Genomic DNA, 8,358 nt, shown 5'->3' with positions numbered 1-8,358 from the left:
TCCCTTGTTGTGTTGTCTGTCAGTCTTCCATGTCCTTGTGGAACGTGGGAGATCGGGAGCTTTGGAAGTTTAGAGGATTTGAAAGCTTCATTGTTTTGGCCAAATTGCAACTTAGATATGTTACATTTAGTGGCCTAGCGGTATAATTATCACCTCACCCAACATGGTGGGACCATTCATCATCCATTCAACTTCAACTTCTCTGAGGCAACTGTGATTAGCAGGAAACAAGGGGAATTATCAAATCAGAGGGGATGATTGTGAAATGTCTGCTAGTTTGTGTTAACAGTATTTGAAATTTTCCAAAGTTTTAAAAATTCTAGTTTTTGTAGAACTTTTCTGGTGTCAAATTCAAACTGGACTTTGATCACTCACTGTGTTTCTGACATAAAAGTAAACTTAATGGTACTGGTATTCAACTTCTCAAAATAATATGATGACTGAATGTAATATCTCTGTTACTATGAAATAGTTGGACTTCTGATAGATAAGATATACATAAGAACCTAAATGGAAATTTAAAAATCTAATTTGAATTAAAAAAAATCATTAGTTTTTAAAATTGTAAAGATTCAATCTCTGAATGTGACTGGTTTTCGAAATTAAATAATATATTATTCATTCATGGAAAATGTTTACATGTCATCTTCTGAAAACATTCTGGGGTAGGATAGGTGTCTGATTATAACATAGCATGTAGATTAAGAATTTGTTTTTTATTCCTTTAAAATTAAAAAAAGTAGAACTTCTTAGATTCGGTTGTGGTGATACCTTGTTTATGAATATGTGTTGCTGTAAAAATAAGCTGATGGAATATTCAGCAGTCTGAGTACAATGAAACACATAGGCTGGATGGTTAAAACCCTGAGTTACACAGTGCTGGACTGTGTCGATTGCATTGTTTGCTGATTGTTTTCAACCAGCCACTGACGACCACTCACTCTGCAAACAGTTCAAGAAGTGTTCGTTTTTGATGGCAACAATTCAGGTGAGAACAGAAGATGTTCAAAGGTTTCCAGCCAAAAATATATGAGGTTGCAGCAATGGCTGACATTTCATTTGAATATTTATTAACCCTGATGCATTTTGGAGCTTCCAGTTATATCCACAGGAATAATTAAGCTGTTTCAAATTGTGTCAAACATGAATCTCTACCTTCAAGGATACTGAAACTTGTGACAGAACTTCCATAGGACCGGGATTTAACATCTACAAGTATATCTGTATGGGACCAGCTGACAAAGCAGGTCATTTGGTAGCTGTCAATGAGTATTTATTTTGTTTTGAAGCATCAGAACTAAGGGCAAACTACTAGGAACCTTGTTTGAACCAGATACGAAAGTGCTGGTACAAATTTTTTGTTGAAGTCTTTTCAAAGGGAAGTAACTCTGGTGTTTATCCAGTTGTCCCACCATTAATCTTTTTGAAGGAATAAATAACTTTATGTTAAGTCACTTATCATATTCATTTATATTCACTTTGAATTTGATATTTTGTCCATTATGTTGAATTCCTTCCTCTTTTGTATCCAAACCAAAAAAACTGTTCAAGGCAGCTTTGGAGAAAGAGAAGTATTTCAACCTGTTTTGATGTTGTCAACATAAAACTGTCCTGTTTCAAGGACACTGAACAAACCAGAGATTGACAGGAACAGATTGATGTGAACTTTAGTTCACAGATGCATTGTTCATTTGGAGCAACACACTTTTATGGAGTTTTCAGGAGGTTTCAGGAGGTTTGATGCAGTTGCAAAGGCAAATCAGCACAACATAGGATATTAATAGTTGTACCTTTTAGAGATAGTCCACCAGCTGCATTCCTTTGGAGTCAAAGAAATTTGAAGATATCATTTTGACACAATGATCATATGCCTTTTACCAAATTAACCGGTTTCAAATGCTTTGGTTGTTGTCTTGACTGTGGCTGATAGTGGAAACCCAAGACTCGTTCAAGGTTACAAATCACTTGGTAAAATCAGCTGGATCTGCCTCAGAATGATAGACATCTTACCAGCTTTGATGAAACTGGAACAATTATGACCAGGAGGACCTTGGAAGCCCTTTTCAAGCCCAGGTCATAGAGAAGAATGTTCTCAACTCTCATGAGAGACGCCTACTATACTGGCCATGTGAGTGAGTGAGTCAGGTTTTGTGTGGCTTTTAGCAATATTGCAGCAATGTCATGGTGGGGACACCTGACATGGGCTTCACACATTGTACCGAAGTGTTTTGTGTGACTTGCAAACATGTTAACAACTGGGCCACCCCACCACCTTACTGGTATAGAGTGTGAAAGGCAGCTGTAATACGTTTAATCATAACATGTATTTGTTATTTATTTGGTTTAAATGCATTTTGTAAACTTGCAAAGTACTGCACATGAAAACTGGATGTTATTTACATCACACGTAAGTCTCACAATCACTTCTTTCACCTCTCTTGAATATATGTGTACACACAAACACATGCGTACCTGGAAAAAAGTATCGCAACACCCCTTATTTTTCATAGTATCGGTATGCTACCATTAACCATAACAAGGAACCTATCATCTGGATGAACTGACCCTCAAGGAATAATTTGATAGCAAATATAAACGCAAAAAGAACGCAGTACTGTTGCTACGAGTAAAGATATAGTAAAAGGGTATATCACAAATCCACTGGAACAATTATGTGGATTGGTCTACAGGAAAATTTATTAATATTATCCTAATAATTGTTTGTTACAAAATGTGTATATTTGAGAACATCCATATCATGGATATAATACTGGCAACAGTCAAGTCTACAGACTATTTCCCCACCAGACTTGACTAAAACCGAGTTTATTGAGAATCAGTCGAGTTTATAAGGCTTTGTCTATAAGCTGTCCACTTCCAATTGACTTGCAAAAGCAACTCGCATGAATCCATCAAGTCCCAAGCTGAACATCCAGTTATATAACAATTCGTTCGTTGCCCTTCAGCTCAAGCTAAGTCTATCTACACCAACTGCTCATCAGTATATAAAAGTTTACATTATATTTTCAAACATGTAACGTCACCCATAGCACTTGTAGTTTATTCAGAGAAGCAAGCATTGCAAAAACATTAGTGAAGATAACTGTGGTCGTATGACGTTAACAAGTGCCGACATTTTCAAGATTCAAGATTTGAGCAAGCACTAGTTGCCTGGATATGTGCGCTATAAAAATATCATATAATAAAATATATAATATAAAGATTCTGGCATAAATTCTCAAGAAATCACATAAGTATCAATAACCCAAGACAAGGTCAGTATCCTGCAACCTCCACCAACGGCAGAAACATCACTGACCCTTCTACACACTGAAGCGTTGGGTTTCACGTTGAGGTATTGTGTTCCATTCTTGGTGGAGGGCTTGTTCCAAGACATCAAGTATTTGTACTGGAGGATCTCTCGGCGTATTTTGCAACCCATAATATCCCAAACATGCTCTATGGGATTGAGATCTGACCAGGGTATATTTGCTACCAATTCTTAAACATGTGCACTGTCACAATTCTCCCAGGGACTGATGAGAAGTGTGCGTGTGTGCACTGTCATAATTCTCCCAGGGACTGATACTGTAGTGACCGGTACTGGGCAACGTGGACTCTCCTGGCCTCTTAGTGAGCTCAGTAAACATCATCTGCTTGTGGATGTTGAACATTGTATGGTATCAGCAATAACCACACCAAAATATACATTATCAACTCATTTGATGACTGAGTATTTCATGCACCGTCCATCATGTTTGTTGAGCCTTCGAATCTAGTACAAAAGAGGAAAGGCATGCCTTCAGGTTCTGTAGCCAAGTCAAACGTTGATGGTGAGACATGCATTTGGCAGATGTCTTCCTCAGTTAACACGGTGGCCTTATATACTCAACCAAAAACGTTTAGCACGTTGGTATAAAAAATGACAAAAATCATGTGGTACCAAAAATATATTGTATATCCAAATCATGTTGATTTTACATTTCATCTTTCCATTTTAAAATCACTCAGACGTGTGTTCATTGTTCTCCATAACGCCACTATGACCCCAAAATCAAGAGAGGGGTATTGCTCCAAAAACGTCGATATCGTGTGTGGCCTCCATTGGCCTTAATTACAGCTGTACATCTCCGCCTCATGCTCTTAATAACTGCTCTCAACTCACCAACGTTAATGTTACCCCATTCCCGAATGAGGGCATTTTCAAGGTCACGACGGTTATCAATAAGGGGGTGATGTCCTCTGACCCTCCTGCCGAGAATGTCCCACACATGCTCAATGGGAGAGAGGTCTGGGGATCTTGCTGTCCAATGTACAGGTTGAATGTTGTGTTGCCGAAGAAGATCTCTTGTTCGAATGGCTGTGTGTGGTCTAGCGTTGTCATGTTGAAACGTAAAGCCGGGATTTCGTTGTATGAATGGGATGACAGTTGGTCTGATGATCTCGTCGCAGTAACGTTGTGCATTCAGGTTTCCTGGGACAACAATCAAGTCTGTCTTTCCTCCTGCATGGATCCCAGCCCAAACCATGATGCTGTCTCCTCAATAGCGGTCACGTTCGATGACGTTATTGGCGTCATAACGTTCACCCACTCGACGCCATACTCTGCGTCGTCCATCTGCAAATTCCACACAGAAAGATTCATCAGTGAATAATGTCTGGTTCCATTGTTGACAACGCCAGCGCTGATGAGCACGTGCCCATTGCAAACGTTCCTGTCTGTGACGTTGACTTAATGGAACTCCAACCACTGGACGTCGGGCAAACAGTCGGGCTGTGTGCAAACGGTTCCTTACCGTTCGGGGATGAACAGTCGTGCCGGTGGCCTGTTGCAACTGTCTAGCCAACTTTGGAGCACTTGTAAACCTGTGATGACGTCACCAAAAATTGGTCTTACGGGGTCTGCCGGAGCGTGGCCGATCTCTGACATGACCTGTCTGCTGTACACGTGTCTGGAGACGTGAAATTGTGCTCCTGTGCACGTTGAAATGACGCGCTACGTCTGTAATTGTTTGACCAGCATTCAGTCTCCCAATCGCTTCATGTCTCTGATTTTCAGGCATGCCTCTTCTGCGTCCCATGGTTGATTTTAAAACTTTACAAATGTTTTACCCTTCCAGGAGAATGTCTCAGTGGGTATGCAATAATGCATCGGCCAAGGCATGATTTTCATTGTTTTTGAGACATGAAAAATGTGTTTCACGTGAATTCCACGAAAATCACAGACAAATGCACGTGACTTTCAATTCTCTCGTCTCACAGCAATTCCACAGGTGTCACAAGTTTACAGGTATCAGGTTCAGACTAATGAGAACATTGATTATATCTGTAAGGACGATTTAGTGCAGCGTGCTAAACTTGTTTGGTTGAGTATATGTAGCGTGATGTAACACACCACTTATGCCAGGTTCTTTGATCAGACGTTATTACACGCCTTGCCATAGGTACAACTACTAACTATTGGCAGTAATCAAACTAAGTGGGAAGTTTCGACACAATGTGATGGGTTTGATTTTACTTTTCACTTCAATGGATCATGAATTCTTGAAATTTGAAATCTACAGCGAACCGAAAACTAGATCCAGAATAACAAATTGCAAGCCTCTGGGTTCACTTCAAAGAGGGATTACGGTTTGAGGATTTTGATGATGGGGACATTAGAGATATAAGATGCAGAAATTGTGGTAGACGACCTAAGTAGCTCATGACTTGATATGACATTCGTCCGTCATACGTCCTTCCCATTGTGCAATAAGCAATGTCATTTTTCAACACAACGCCCGACCTCACACGGCAAGACTGACAATGGCCTCACTGAGGAACCATAACATCCAAGTACTGCCATGACCATAAAGGTCTCCAAATATAATCCCCATGGAACATTTATGGGATGCTCTTTGTCAACGTCTGCGATTACGTCCGCAACAACCACAGAACCCCTAACGGTTGGCACAAGCACTGCAGGAAAAGTGTGTGAACACTTCCCTGGTCACAAGTCGTAATCTGATTGGTTCCGGAGGGGCTACGATGTGTATCCCGTGCACGACGAGATAGTGGCTGTTCCGTTTCTACGGTTTCACCCCGCCGCGACAGATAACAACTTTTGCGTTTTCAATGATGATAGTTTCTTAAAGAACTTTTTTGGTGGAGTCCGGAAAATTTCAAATATAAGAAAGCTGTTGGGTATTAGTAAATGATAAACATGTGTACTATTTATATTTATGTGGCAATTTTGTACAATGATAAAATTTGCAATTCATCGGTCCGTTTCTGACTCAAACGGACTGCAGTTGTGGATTCTCGTGGGGGCCATACAAGATGTTGAGAACAGATGACCTTCACCTTGACCTTCGAAATAATAAATCTGCATTAGTTAAGCAACAAGGTGATTGTTTTCCCATATCCTTGAGGGTCATGTTTCGCTAGGGTTGTTTTGCAAATGGGATGTGATGGCTCTCGAGAACGGTGACTCCTACTGTTGTCATCCATGAATATCCCACCACTGGCAAGGGGATGGTTATAAAAATGTGATACGACGGCGGTATCCAGTATTTCCTGTTGATAACGTTCACCTTTTAGTTTGTCGGGTACTGTGATGAGATCTGGCTTGCAGTCCTACGAAACGCAACCCCACACCATCACTGCTCCACAACGAAAGGGTTCTTGGCGATATGCGACAGCCGTCGGTAACGTGTAGAAGATGGCGGCTTTCGTTAGACATGTGAACCCTACCCTACCCCATGTGTTCTCGGGGTCTGCACCACGTCTGGCGTTCCTGTCAGCATATCTAAGAGGAAGGGGGTCTGATCGGACAAGAAGCCCGCAGATTCCTTTTGATGGTTCTGGTGGAGAACTGGCGCAGTTCTTCTGCATGAGTCATTAGATGGCGTCTTGTCAGACGAATTAGAACTCGGTCATCACTGTCGTTGGTCTTCCTCCGACTTCAAGGTCTTGCACAATCTTTCACTTCACCGGTGACTACGTGCTTCCTCACAAATCAAGTCATAACCGTCAGCACCGACAGGACATCCCTGCATCATGCACACCAAAACATTGCTATTGTGTATTTTGTGAAAGTCAACGCCGTGCTGTATCAAGAAAAGTTAACTTTTAGTACTGTGGTCTTCAGTTCAAAAAACAGTAATACACATACTTCCATAATGAAAATAATACCCAAATGTGCTTAACTGGACATGTGAACAGACGTTGACCCATAGCCTCTGAGATACTGTGTGGAGCACGTGCTTAACATGTGGATTCCATTGTATTAGGTTATGATAACTATTTTGTAAAAAAATAAAATAAAATTGCACTTGGATTCAGGTGGTGCTCAAATAATGCTTATGTGTATATATTGTCATTCATAAATCCTCTCGCCCAAAAATCTTGATATCATCGAGATCCAGTCAAATGGGCCGAAAGGACAAAAGGGCCGAGAAGTGCCAAGTCAAATGGGCCGATGGAAAAAGTCAAATGGGCCATGGTGAAAGTCAAATGGGAAAAAATGTCAAAAGGGCCTTATTCTTAGTCATATGGGCCGAACTAAAAAAGGTTTACAAATGTTTTTCATTTTTTATTGACCAGTATAGCATAAATACATAATATCATAACAATATCAATAACATCCTCAGCTATGGACCTGGCAGACTTGAACAGGTCTTGTGTTGCAGCATTCTTCACCTATAACAACAAGGTTAATTGATCTAATTAAGAATCAGTTCGATTCGTTAACATCTCCAATTAACAATTAAGGAACTTCGTTAACAGTTATGGTCCAAATAACTACTACTTAGGAATCAGTCAATAGGAAGTACTACTCACCTGAGCTCTTACTTGGATTGAGATGAGTTTGCCTGGCACTCTGTCTCCTGTGGACTTGGTCTCGGCAACAGTTGCCTTACATACGTCAAAGAAGTCTTCACGAATCATCCCTGTGCCACAAACCCTGTGTGTCCATGACTGACATTGATCACACTCTAAGGCGTGCTGGTTCCTTCTTACAGTCTTGGAACAATGCACACTATACAGATTAGTCATGACACTAAGTCAAGACACTTAACAACGAAAACATTTGAGTGACATGTTCAAATTCCATTAAAAGCAACAACAACAAACTAAACTCTATTTACACTATTTTATTATGTAATTGAATAAAAAAAATATTTTTCGGCCCTTTTTCACTTTTGATTTCGGCCCATTTGACTTTTGATTCCGGCCCATTTGACTTTTTTCGGCCCTTTCGTCCTTCGGCCCATTTGACTACAACCCGTTTTCATCTCTCATAAAATATTGTTTTAATATTAAAATAAAATAATATAATATAAAATAAATGTGCACAATAAGGTGACGTCAGAAGGT

This window comes from Haliotis rubra, unplaced genomic scaffold, assembly GCF_003918875.1.
Source record: "Haliotis rubra isolate DU_JTF1 unplaced genomic scaffold, ASM391887v1 Scf339, whole genome shotgun sequence".
Classification (NCBI taxonomy): Eukaryota; Metazoa; Mollusca; class Gastropoda; order Lepetellida; family Haliotidae; genus Haliotis; species Haliotis rubra.
The sequence above is the reverse complement of the archived record's forward strand: the minus strand, read 5'-3'. Positions refer to the sequence as shown.